The sequence below is a fragment of the Rhamphochromis longiceps genome, linkage group LG14 (assembly GCF_057381845.1).
Source record: "Rhamphochromis longiceps isolate RC_006_pf linkage group LG14, R_longiceps_female_GT1.1, whole genome shotgun sequence".
Lineage (NCBI taxonomy): Eukaryota > Metazoa > Chordata > Actinopteri > Cichliformes > Cichlidae > Rhamphochromis > Rhamphochromis longiceps.
This window is the reverse complement of record NC_140570.1, coordinates 24464682-24478949: the sequence shown is the minus strand read 5'-3', so window position 1 is coordinate 24478949 and position 14268 is coordinate 24464682.

Sequence of the window (14268 nt, the reverse complement as noted above, 5' to 3'; positions counted from 1 at the left end):
AATGTAAACATAATGGTCCTAAATTGATAGCACCCACAAAGTTATACTAATGTGGTAAACTTTAGAGAGGGGGTCAGGAAATGAACCTATCCGGTTGTTCAGTCTGATGTCACTAGCCGTGTCTGGACCTAAACTCCACTGCAGGTCCATATATCAAACGATCACTATGGCATTACTAAGAGTTGAAAAACTGTCTAAAGTCTTTCATCTTTAATAAAATGATCAGCGTTCTGCTCTACCAGGTGTAACAATTGAGTTTAACATCCAGGCATCCATGAAAACGGAATTTATGACATTTTACGGAGTTAGAAGTTAGCAGGGAGTTAGCTCGCTAGCTTCTATCTAAATACAATATAGCATGTCCTGACTGCGGGGTTTTGGAAACAAATTAAAACGTACAGCTCTGCTATCACTTCCAGCATAAATGAAGACAGAAAACTAAACAGCAGTGACGTTTGTAGGGTTACTGAAGTTGGGCTAGCTGGTATATAATGATGTGCTACGTGACCGCTAGCGACACAGCTATGTTAGCATAATATAAACAAGCTAACTTTTTTTCCACTCGATAAAAGTTAACGTGAGTGTTCTCGGTGGTCAGGAACAAATGTAATCGCATGGCAGGATGCTGTAAAAGGACCAAACTTCAGCCAGGAGAACAACTGAGATAATCCATCCATAATACGAGGTTAGTCATTCATATACTGCTGCATGGGCTGGGCTGTAGTTACATCCTAAGGTTTTAAAAACTGAGCTTAAATAAATGATTAGCGATAATAAAAGCCGAGGGAGGTCAACAGTGATCACTGACTGTTTTAGGAGCTTTTTGAGATCAAATAGAAGAAAATACATAACGTTAAACATGTTAACAACACAAAAGCCATATTAAACGCAGACTACTTTAGGCCCGGAAGTAGGATTCGTCGTGTCATCACTGAACAACCGGATTGACAAACATTTCCGTAAGATATGTTTTTCCATTCCATTTATAGACTTCCTATAAATGGAATGGCAGTGGTATCTCCCAGTGTGTACAAAATCTTAATGCCACTGGGGAAGTTCAGAGATGTGCAACTCCCACAGCAATTTTTCTTTTATAACAACTTCCCTTTTTACTGAATGCAATGACTTCATGGTGTAATACAACTGGGATTTTGGGGGGCGAAGGACAAATTTTATACAGGACACAACTGTTTTTATAAGCCTTAACCAGGAGTATTAAATATGACTCATTTTGGCTCCCGCATCAATGATCCGTTGCCACTCCTTCCTTCCTTCCTTCCTCCTGTCCGTTGCATTGTGCCAGTTTTTTTTTCTTGATTAACTCGGAGATGGAGATGTGGGTGGAATTTATGGCCTTTGTTTGGTGGTGTTTGCTGTCCTAAAGAAAAATGTATTTTATGGAGTAATTAAATATTGCTATCATAAAAAGACATGAATATAAGTGATAGAGGTGTTTAGGGAGGCTCTGCATGTTCGATTTGGCAGATGTTTCCTGCCAGTAAAAAGGTTCTCTGTTCAAACCTTGTAATTGGACGATGCTTTTAGGTTCTTGTGCAAGATCCTTTCAACTACTCAGGTTTTCTCCCACACAGTATTAGCACAAGACTATGTGAACTGGACAGGCAACTAACTCTGATAGGGGGGATTTGGCTCAAGTTACTTTGCTATTCCATAAAAAATAAAAAACATAATTAAACAGTGAGTGCATTCATACTGTCACTTATGTGAAACTATTCTTGCACTCACACACACTACAGCTACAAAACAAGTTATAAACAAAAATGTGCAGCAAAACTCATTAAAGTTACATTTTAAAGCGCACTGGAAGAGTCAGTCCTGTGATTAAAAACCCCATACACCGGACAACAAATTTAAAGGTAGATATCAGTAGAGTTCAGTAAATGTAGTTCAGTTTTCTTACCTATCTGCTTGAGGTGAAAATGAGGGAGGATGGAGAGCGCTGGAGGAGGATGAGAAAGATATAAGGGAAAACATACATGCACAAATGTTATATACTTTTGAAAGAGATAGTTGTGATTTTTAAATGGACACTAACTTATAACGCATGCTATGTATGTGGCCAACCTTTAGCCACACAAATATAAAATGTTATTAGGCAGAACACTGATGTCCATCTTAGCCACTGTATTCAAGATTGCAAGACAACAAGGCGGCTTTCACAAACGTTGTCAGCTCCTATGTCTTTTTAATATATTCATTCTAAGTTTATGGGAACACATCAAGTTGTTGGAAATGTAATTGCACACTAATTAAGGTATATTTATGAGTACAGCATTCTTTTTATTTCTATTAAATGACTTCAGGTACTTACTTTACCTTTAACTCCTTTCTGATATTTATTGTGAATTTGTTATTATATGGCATATATTCTATATAAGATAAACAAGACCAATGTATTTACTGCTCCAGTATTTACTATGACATCAACATCATAGAATGGTTGACCCATTCAGAAATACATCACTTCTGTTTTTCCCAGAATTTATAATGGTAAATGGCCTGTATTTATATAGCGCTTTACTAGTCCCTAAGGACCCCAAAGCGCTTTACATATCCAGTCATCCACCCATTCACACACACTGGTGATGGCAAGCTACATTGTAGCCACAGCCACCCTGGGGCGCACTGACAGAGGCGAGGCTGCCGGACACTAGCGCCACCGGGCCCTCTGACCACCACCAGTAGGCAACAGGTGAAGTGTCTTGCCCAAGGACACAACGACCGAGACTGTCCAAGCCGGGGCTCGAACCGGCAACCTTCCGATTACAAGGCGAACTCCCAACTCTTGAGCCACGATCGCCAAGTCTGCTGGTATTGCTCAGCTAATGAGTTCATTGCTTGGGTAAGACCATGGGGAAATTACACAGGATGGGTGTTGCATGAGCAGGTAGCAAGTACTATTTTTAAGCTTTCAAAGTTTATTTTCTAACTTCTTTTTTTCTTTCTTTTTCTTTATTATAATTTATATTATTATATTATTTGCCTATTCATCTCTTTCTCACAAATATTTTTTGTATTTAGGGTTTTTCCATCTAAAATATTTGTGTTTAATATTAATGTATTTATTTTTTTAAACTTTCATGAAGAAAAAGAAAGGATGACCAGTACTTTGGTCAACACAAAAACTGGAATGGGTCAAACTGACCCTTAACACAATTAGAAGGTGTATTATGTGTAGTGTATTATGACAGATGTTTAAATGTCACTGAGGCAAAAGGATATGAAGTCACAGACAAAGGTTAAAAGCTTCCTTCTTCGGTCAGAGTAAAATCCAGCCATAAATTAGTCAAAAATAAACAAAAGGAAGGACAAGGAAGGCAACTTCCTCTGGTACTGAGCAGAGCAATCTTGTCATAGTTCAAGGAAACACTTGGGAGCTTGGGAGCATTTCTTTTGTGTGTGTGTGTGTGTGTGTGTGTGTGTGTGTGTGTGTGTGTGTGTGTGTGTGTGTGTGTGTGTGTGTGTGTGTGTGTGTGTGAGTAGAGTCTGGCTAGTACACTGTCAAATCTTATTACATTATTATACAATATTACAGACCAGAAATACATACAGACAAAGTCATAAGCACGCTAAAACATTTCACAGTGGTTGCAACATAGTCTTCTCTGAGAGAGAGCACTCAGTACAGTGGGCTTAGAAATAGCACCATGGGGGTGCCACTTTTTCAGGGTGCTGAACTCTAGCCAGCGAACACTGAAGTGGATGTGTGATAATATGCTAAACTACATGCTAATAAAACTGTCTTTCTGACTCTAAATCACTGGTAATTAGGGCTGGGCGATATGACCCAAAATTCATATCTCGATATTTTTTAGCTGGATGGCGATATAAGATATATATCTCGATATATTTTTTTAAAGTCATAAAGTAAGAACAAAAAGAGAGTTCTTAGTCAAAGCTGTGTCCCAGATGTCACACAGGCACTTTTATTAACATAGAGCAGATGTACATAAAATTTACTCAAAAATAAATTATGAGCATTTATTAAATAATAATGCTCCATAAATAAAAGAAAACAATGTTGTTTTTGTGCATAACAAAAAGCTCACAATTGTGCAGTCAAAATGTAAACTAAAAGACGCTGAGCACAATAACAAAGACAGATTTCACAGCTGCTCTGTTCCCAACTTGTACTGCGTGACTGACAGCCTGGAGTTTGAAATCCGCTTCGCAACCACGTCTCTTAACAGGTGCCATTTATGGTCCTTATACACAGTAGGGTAATATTACGTTGAAGCACAGTACGTATCACTCCGCGAGGCTCAGCCGTAATCCTCCGACAATCCATCAAGCGGTGCAGCTCCGTAGCTTATCAAAGTCGTACTAAAGCATTTTTTGACAGATTGCTGAGCGCCGTGTTTCACATAAAATCGGTTCGCGGCCATCAAGCACAACCAGAATTCATACATAAGGCGCGCTGTCAACTTTTGAGAAAATGAAAGGATGTTAGTCCGTGCAGCCCCTCTGGGCTGCATGGCGTTAGCGTCGTTAGCTCGTTAGCGTGGTTAGCTAGCTAACACGTTGACGTCGTCCAGCCCCACACACGGGGCGATGCGCAGTAACTTGTTAACGGAGATTTGCCGTGTCCATCTTGTCGCTTCCTGCAGGTGAAGCGATGGGGGAGGAGGGGGAGTTGTGTTCAGTGAAGGAGAGGCGAGGCCGAGTAACGTTGCGTAAAGACGAAAGTGGACGAAAGAGAGGCAAACTTGTGGCTCCACAAGTATAATTATAACGTAACATAGACTATATCGATATAAAGGATATTGTCACATCTTATATCTCGTATAAAAATATATCGATATTTTTTAAAAACTCGATATATCGCCCAGCTCTACTGGTAATGGTTTTTATTGGAGGTGAAACTCATTGGATTTACAAACAGTTTCCATTTCAGGCCACAGCATGTGCTCCTGGTGTTTTTGGCAAATGCCTTTGTGATGAAGCTAAAGTCAAAACTATATGCTATAGAATCAGAGACATATGCCAACCAGGGAATAGAGAACTGCTCGTGACTGTTTAGCATTGCTCCTTCACAGCATGAAAGTTCTGGATTTCTACCTAGGTTCTACCTAAGGTTGCATGGTTTTCCTTGCATTGTCTCGCTCAGTCCAAAGATATGTATGTTAGATTAAATTCTGATTCCAAATTGCCCATAGGTGTATGTGAAAGGTAAATAGAGAGTGAAAGTATATGGAATAACTCAGTTGGTGAATAATCTGTGAAATGTTTATTGCTTTGAGTTTTCAGTTAGTCCATATACAATGCAGTCCATATACCTTTAAAGCAGGTGTCAAACATAAGGCCTGGGGTCCAGAGTCAGCACAGCAAAGACTCCAATCCATCTTTGGAAAATATGAATGACGGCATAAATTTAGACTTTTTAACTGTTTTTTCCTTCAGATTTACAGCCTGTCCTACTGATAAAGAACTCCCCACAAGAATTCATGCTACAAAAACATAACTAGTAATAGATAAACGTTTAAATAATGCTTATCCTGTTATTTTTCACCAGTTGCCTTAGAGTTTAACTTGCTTCCGATTTTTATCCTCTCATATCTATTTCCTTATGTATGTATAACTAATGACGCTATGCTTACAATTATGGGTAAAAAGCTGCTTTCATCCGGTCGTTAAGTGATGACGTGACGAATCCTACTTGCGGGCCTAAAGTAGTCTGCGTTTAGTCAAGTCAAGGCTGACCAAAGTGCTGTACAATAAAATACAAATATAAAATACAATAAAACACAAGTATATAAAACACCTCACTGATAGTTAAACCTTGCTAAAAGCCAATGAGAAGAGGTGAGTTTTAAGAGCAGTTTTAAAAGTTACTAGGCTTGTGGAGAATCTGATGTGAGGAGGTAAACTGTTCCACAGTCTGGGTGCAGCCACAGCAAAAGCCCTCTCTCCCCTAGTCTTTAATCTGTACCTGGGAACATCTAAAAGCATCAGGTCTGCTGACCTCAAAGATCTCCTGGGGCGGTAAATGCTAAGAAGCTCTGCCAGGTAAGGAGGTGCAGTACCGTTAAGAACCTTAAAAACCAGCAGTAAAATTTTAAAATCAATCCTAAAAGCAACTGGGAGCCAGTGGAGAGAGCAGAGGACCAGAGTGATGTGGTCTCTCTTTTTGGAGTTTAATATGGCTTTTGTGTTGTTAACATGTTTAATGTTATGTATTTTCTTCTATTTAATCTCAAAAAGCTCCTAAAACAGTCAGTGATCACTGTTGACCTCCCTCGGCTTTTATTACCGCTAATCATTTATTTAAGCTCAGTTTTTAAAACCTTAGGATGTAACTACAGCCCAGCCCATGAAGCAGTATATGAATGACTAACCTCGTATTGTGGATGGATTATCTCAGTTGTTCTCCTGGCTGAAGTTTGGTCCTTTTACAGCATCCTGCCATGTGATTACATTTGTTCCTGACCACCGAGAACACTCACGTTAACTTTTATCGAGTGGAAAAAAAGTTAGCTTGTTTATATTATGCTAACATAGCTGTGTCGCTAGCGGTCACGTAGCACATCATTATATACCAGCTAGCCCAACTTCAGTAACCCTACAAACGTCACTGCTGTTTAGTTTTCTGTCTTCATTTATGCTGGAAGTGATAACAGAGCTGTACGTTTTAATTTGTTTCCAAAATCAAAACCAGGACATGCTATATTGTATTTAGATAGAAGCTAGCGAGCTAACTTCCTGCTAACTTCTAACTCCATTAAATGTCATAAATTCCGTTTTCATGGATGCCTGGATGTTAAACTCAATTGTTACACCCGGTAGAGCAGAACGCTGATCATTTTATTAAAGATGAAAGACTTTAGACAGTTTTTCAACTCTTAGTAATGCCATAGTGATCGTTTGATATATGGACCTGCAGCGGAGTTTAGGCCCAGACACGGCTAGTGACGTCAGACTTAACGACCGGATTGAGGGAGGCTCTGCATGTTTGATTTGGCAGATGTTAATACCAAGCCACCCTTCCTAACACAAAACCAAAGGAACTCTCAGGGATTGTATGTGTGCCTGGAAAATGACCCCAATGCTGTTCCAGTAAACGAATAATTATATGACGGTAAAGCAGAATGAGTCAAAGCACACCTGCCACAACTTGAATCCCAATTTCATCCCTGGGCTTCTTCTAAGATTAACAATCAATCACTGAAGTATATGCTACCCAAGGTTAGCCATGTCACAGTTCAGTGACCAAAAAGTAAGTTTCCCCTAACCACGGAAATCCACATTTCTGCTGCTGTTTATAGATCTTCTCACTAGTTCCTGGCTTATAGAAATTTAAAATGTCTTCTGACTTCCAGGAAGTTGATTCTGTTTATCTGGACAAATTATTATCAGTGGGAGAAACATTTAGTCACTCATCTTCACTCAGCTGACTTCCTCAATCTCACCTCAGCCTTATAACCATTATAAAATGACCAAAATTAGCACCACTGAGCATGAGAACCATTAGGAGATTTTCAGAAACCACAAGCCGCAGGCATATAAAGGTAGGCCTTTATACCCAGAGAAGAATCAAGCAGGCTTTTGTAGTGTTCAAATTTTTCAGAAGGGAGTACAGGAAAAAGTATCTATCATTTAAAAATATTTAATTTTCTTCAGCAGTTGAAATTACTAGTTACAGTGCTGGACCTTTCTGTGAGTTCAGGCCATACAGTTTTTATACTGCGAGAATACCAAATGATGTCTGTCTTCTTCCAGAACTTATCCTGATGTCTCCATTCGACCTCCTCTTCGCCCACATCCGCTCCTCGTCGACCTCCTATCTGCACCTGCATCACAAAGACACACACGAAAACACTTCAAACTTCTGCAGCCAATGCTTAAGCGCAGTAATATCTGACTCTCCAGACTTGATTTTAGCTCCATTGTAACTGAAATTTTATAGCGGGCATCCATCAGAACACATATCGCATTCCAATTCAGTTTTCTTTATTTCATTAAAACTTTAAATAATGAAGCCCTTCTGTAAAAGTGAATTTATTCTAACAGTAGCCCACTGTTGGAAAGAAAGCACATTTGGCTTCTTTCATGCTCCACTTAGTTGCACATCAGTGGACAGGGTCTTTGAGAGAAAGAGTTTCTGCTAAAGCTGCTGTGACAAGCTACACCTCACAAATTCATTTGGAATTAACTTATCCAAGTAGTTTTATTGCCTAAAAAGGGAGCAAAAGTAAAATTCTCCTAAATTACTCATGCTAACATTCCACAAAATAAATAACACTTCAATGTACAGCATAATCTCTCAACAGCCAGTACAGACTCTCATGCTAATAGTTGAAGAGAGTTTAAGTTGTATGAGTGTGTTTTTAAACAGCATTCTATCTATTCCAGACATACTCACAGTCTGCCAGATGACTAGATAATAAACTATTGCATTTCAGCTATACCAGGGGACAAACCAGACACAGTTATAATGGATGAAGGCTTATTCTAAATTATGTAAATGATAAAATGATTCTGAAAGTGGTCCAGTGTTAAAAAAAACAACCTCTCTATGAATGCGCACACATCATAGGGTCAACAGCAGTCATCTCTACACAACTCTCCTCAGAGTTCCAGTTTACTGGTATTGAGACCTAATAAACAGTCTAAATACTTTGGTAGGAATTTAAATGGGCAGCCTAAACCACATGCAACTAAATGAAAACAGTTCTGAACTAGCGGATCAAAATTCCTCAGTGGTTCAAAGTTCAAACAGTACTTTGCAGATACTGAGTGTTTGTTTGACCCCAAATCATATTGCTAGCCATAAAGAATTCACTGATGATAGAGATTTTATCTTTTTTCAACAGATTAAATTAAACCTCGTGCACTTAATGTAAAATGCAAAATCTATAACTGTTCTGTAACAGTGACTAGTACTTACAATACTCATGGTCCTGAGTTTTCGACTCAATGTGTAGTTCTTTTTTAATTTTGTTATCTTCGAATGATTTGTAAGGGCTCTTTATGGCTTTGTGTGCTCAGATCTTAGCTTCAGTTCCGGATGACTTGAAGTTTATTTAATTAAATTCCTTTTGTGGTCCCATTCTTCTTAGTTTAATTAGTCAAGTTAAAAAATATTTTCCTGTTCTGGTCAGTTGTGGTTGAGCCAAGCGTCTAGTCTGCATCTTAGTCTATTTCCTGTTTTATTTTGACAGCTTGTGTCCTGTGTTCAGTTTTGCTTCTTCCTGTGTCATTATGTCTTTTCATCCCAGCTATGTTACCCGTGTGTTTCCACTTCCCTCGTCATACCGTTTCCCTTTCGTCATTGGTGGGTACGTTCCATGATCCACCTTTCCTTTGTTAAAGTGTTTAGTGTTTTGTCATGGTCCCTGTGTATCTCAGGCCGGCCCCACGAGGCTACATTTATTTATTGTAATACTGCTCTCTCTCATGCCTGGGCAGATCTCACTGCGGGCCTCCACCTTTGGCCCACGCACCAAAGGTGCGTCTCGCTTTCGTTCACTTCCATCTCAGCTGTGTTGTCTGCATTTGGGTCCTCACTTAAAACATATGATCTGCCGCCAGTAATCATGACACAGCTGGGAAAAGTTGGTTTAGTCAGTTTTGTTCAAAGCACATCATGTAAGCCAGCGGTCCCCAACCCCCAGGCCATGGACCAGTACTGGAAGGGATAACAGGACTAATTACTGCCGTCAGCTGATCCCATGTGTAAATAATGCAGCTTTCCATTTGTCCAAAAAAAAAACAAAAAAAAACAAGCAAAACAAAAAGGGTTACTTTCTTTTGTTTGACATATTCTCATGATGAAAAATAACTGTAGTAACTGTAAGAAAATAACTGTTTCCTAACAGTCATGTTTATGTGCGATAAACACCCACTCAGTAGACATAATTCAGCTCCACACTCATTAGTTGTGATTTCCTGCCTGAGGAAACCATTGCTGAGACAGCACACATTTCCTGAAGTTGTGATCAAGAACCGCTAAGAGGTCTCCAGAAACCACAGACCATTGGATGTAGGCCATCGACTTTGCTCAAAGCCTGCTGGCAGAACTGATCTGCAAAGTCTGCCAGCAGAGTCATTTAGGGCCAAATGACAATTAAATTCTCTAAATTCTCTATTCTCTCTCATTACAATTTTAATGAATAAAGTCGTACTGTAAAAGGGATTTTGTTCTAAAATTACCTCACTGTTGAATAAATACATCATTTTTGCCATTATTCACTATCATGCAGACCAATGGAAAAGGTCTTTGAGAGACACAAAGGTGAGGTGGTAAAGTTGTTGTCTGGTGACAAGCTACTCCTCAGCTACACGCCAGGATACATCCCAAATAGACCTATCCAAGTAGTTTTAGTGACTAAATGATGTAGAACAATGTAAAAACAAAAAACAACAAAAAAAAAAACGTAGACTAACAGAACGGCACACAAAAAACAATACAGCAAGAGTAAAATTCTCATAAAAACCCACATTATCAACAGCATTACTAATTCTGCCATATGCAACTAATTCATCGACAGACAGGCCAGACTCTGTCATGCTGATATATGGGGCCAGCTTAATGCAATACAAAATGTCCTCATCAGATACCTCGCATCTCATGACACGCCACAGTTCATTATTACTGTGTAAGGCACTGGGCCTGCTGGTATCTCACAGTTTACTACACAGCAGCCATCACTACAATTTCCTTCACAGAGTAGCTCTGGGGAAAATGTCAATCAAATTAGGAGGTATCCACAAGCAAGGAAATTCCATAATTCCAGTTGTTGTTGTTTTGAATTACGTCTGTTCTCTATTATTATTTTAACATTTAAAAAAAACCATACTGTCTGTTTGTTAGCCACTAGTCATCCACTTCAAGACTGGGTATACATGTTTAACTTCTCATTATCACCAAAACAGAAATAACTAATCAGGCCATCACAGCAACTCAGCCCATGTACACAGCAAAATCTCCAGTGTTAAATTAACACTAGAGAGTGTCTATATGGGTCCACACCTCTGAGTGTTAAATACAACACTGAGTGTTAAATTAACACTTTTGACAGTGTTATATGTTTAAAAGTAACCTAGTCAGTTTTGAAGATTAACAAATACTAACACTGAGCAGTGCTGATTTTCTAACACTGGAATATTTCTAACATTTTGAGTTATTTTCCAGTGTTAGAAAATCAGCACTGCTCAGTGTTAGTATTTGTTAATCTTCAAAACTGACTAGGTTACTTTTAAACATATAACACTGTCAAAAGTGTTAATTTAACACTCAGTGTTGTATTTAACACTCAGAGGTGTGGACCCATATAGACACTCTCTAGTGTTAATTTAACACTGGAGATTTTGCTGTGTACATGGGCTGAGTTGCTGTGATGGCCTGATTAGTTATTTCTGTTTTGGTGATAATGAGAAGTTAAACATGTATACCCAGTCTTGAAGTGGATGACTAGTGGCTAACAAACAGACAGTATGGTTTTTTTTAAATGTTAAAATAATAATAGAGAACAGACGTAATTCAAAACAACAACAACTGGAATTATGGAATTTCCTTGCTTGTGGATATGCTTATGCTTATGATGAAGTCCTACTGTATAAAGCGAATTTACTCTAACAGTATCCCACTGTTGGAAAGAAAACACATTTCTGCCTTCTTCCATGCTCCACTTCCTTACACATCAGTGGACAGGGTTTTCACCAGATCCTCCCAAATTCATTTGAATTAACCTATCCAAGTAGTTTTGTCTAAAAAATGAGGCATGAGTAAAATTCTCCTCAATTACTCATGCCAACATTTTTTGACAAATACCCAGACCAGACTCTCACGGTAATAGCTGGAGACACTTTAGGTCGTGTGGGTGTGTTTTTAAACAGGATTCTATCCATTCCAGACATATTGAACTATGCCGTTTCAACTGTACCAGGAGACAGACCAGACAGTTTACTAAACACATTCACTAAAAATCTAACTTGAAAAGATTTAATGAGCCATTAAGACACCAACACAGCTAAAACATGAACATAACCATGCTGCAAGGATGCTGATTGGTCTGAACCAAAAGCACACAGCTGGACCCCTGAAAAAATGGATCACCCTCTGATTACAGCCTCACAAATCTCACAAGAATGTTTCTGTCTGCCATAGTAAGGGCTTCAGCACCCAACAATCTGATTTTTGTACAGCTACTTTTCATTTCATTTTAGTCACAGGCCACAACTAACAACAACTAATGGTTGATGGATGCATTGCTGTGACATATTTTTCTATTGGTGTGAAACTACTGTTGTGTTGGAATCTATCATATATGTGGGATGCTTATAATTAGATTTTTATGGTTGTTGTTTTTTCCAGGGAGCTTTGTTGTTAACTGAGCTGTCAGTTCAAGATCATCCTCACTGAAGATCTCCCAGTTAATTTACCTCCATTATGTCAAACACCTAAATATTTATAGATGAGGGAGTGGTGCTATTCTCCTTTGATGAGTCAGTGTAGTTAAGAAAAGGGTAAATAACCAAATCCCTGCTACTCTAATAACAAGAAGACCAGTGGTTGTATTTTGATGTGATATTGTTAGGGTAACACAGGGTGTCACACAATCTGGCATCTATAACTGGGTATAAAATACAAAAAAAAAAAGGCTGAGTGTTAGGATTGGTAGTGTTGGTTGCAGATGATTGCTTTCTTTTATCCATTAGTTCTTGGAACTTAATCTTTCATGTCTAAAACTTCACGAAGAGATGAATACTGAGTCACTCTCAGTGTTGTGACAGGCCAGCTTTAGCTGGTGGGTAGGCAATCCTAGAGCAATGTTTCCCTCTGCTGGAGTATTTGTAAATCACATTAAAATGTTCCTCACTGATGTTCACATAGAAATTACACTATATCCTTCTGAGAAGCGAGGAAAAAATAATCTTCCCATTAAACCTTTTTTGGAATTTCCTTCCCCCTTGGACAGTCTCGGTCGTTGTGTCCTTGGGCAAGACACTTCACCCGTTGCCTACTGGTGGTGGTCAGAGGGCCCGGTGGCGCCAGTGTCCGGCAGCCTCGCCTCTGTCAGTGCGCCCCAGGGTGGCTGTGGCTACAATGTAGCTTGCCATCACCAGTGTGTGAATGTGTGTGTGAATGGGTGGATGACTGGATATGTAAAGCGCTTTGGGGTCCTTAGGGACTAGTAAAGCGCTATATAAATACAGGCCATTTACCATTTGGAGTTAAAAGAGGCCACCCAAACACCTGAGATATCAATGGAAAGTCGAGGATTTCCTCTATGTCATACATCAGGACCTAAGAGGGTAGCTCAAATAAGTCAAAAGATACAGACCAAAAACAAATGTCCATTACAGAGGACATAAAAAAATAAGCTGTTTCTCAGGAGGATATACTCTGTATCAGAATGCTGAAACTACAGTTTTACTGGACTGCTTATGCCTCACCAAAAACAGCTATTATTGATAAACCTTTTTCCTGTGGTTTAGTTGGAAAACACCGTGAAAACTGTAAGCCAAACTGCGTGAAAAACCAAATTGACACTTGAAATTGCTCCATCCACTTACTAGAAAGAAAGTGCTGTACGCTGGACCAGTGGATGTTTCAAGCAAAACTATATGAGCATGGTGACAAATGAATTTCAAAGAGATGTATTCAAAATAGCACACTGCTTCACACTTTTGAAAGAAGTGCTGCCTTCATAGGACTAATCAGAAGCAGGAAACGACAGAGAATGTACAGGATCAAGGTCACATCATGTTCTCATCACTCACCATAAACAAGCTGCTGGGGAGTTTATGAGGAATCAAAGTGAGACAAAACACCTCCTCTAAAGGATCCTGGTGCAGTTGTGTGGCTTGCACTCAAGTCTGATTACTGTGTTCACAAACAAACTACACTGAAGTGGAAAATTAAACCAGAGCTCAATTTAAACAGACTAAACAGCCCAGCTATGAAAACGCGCTGCTCCTATTCTAGGAGGAGATGGTGGAGGAAGAAGTCCAAGGAGACAATTAGTGTCAGAAGAAATTCACTCCACTCCTATTGGCCATCTTCACAAACTTCAGAGAGTACTTCTTCTGAGAGACAACCACATGGTGGAGACAAAGGTTGTTAATAGAGCCTCATTAGAGGGAGTTTGTGAATATGGTCATCACCAACAAGATGAGAGATTCAAAGGAGAACACTTGAAACCCAGCACATATTTAAGTGGATAAATACTGTCAGATGTTCTAGGAATTGAGGAATTGGGAGCATGAAATAGTTTAAAATGTCTTGGTATGCTGATGCATTAAGAG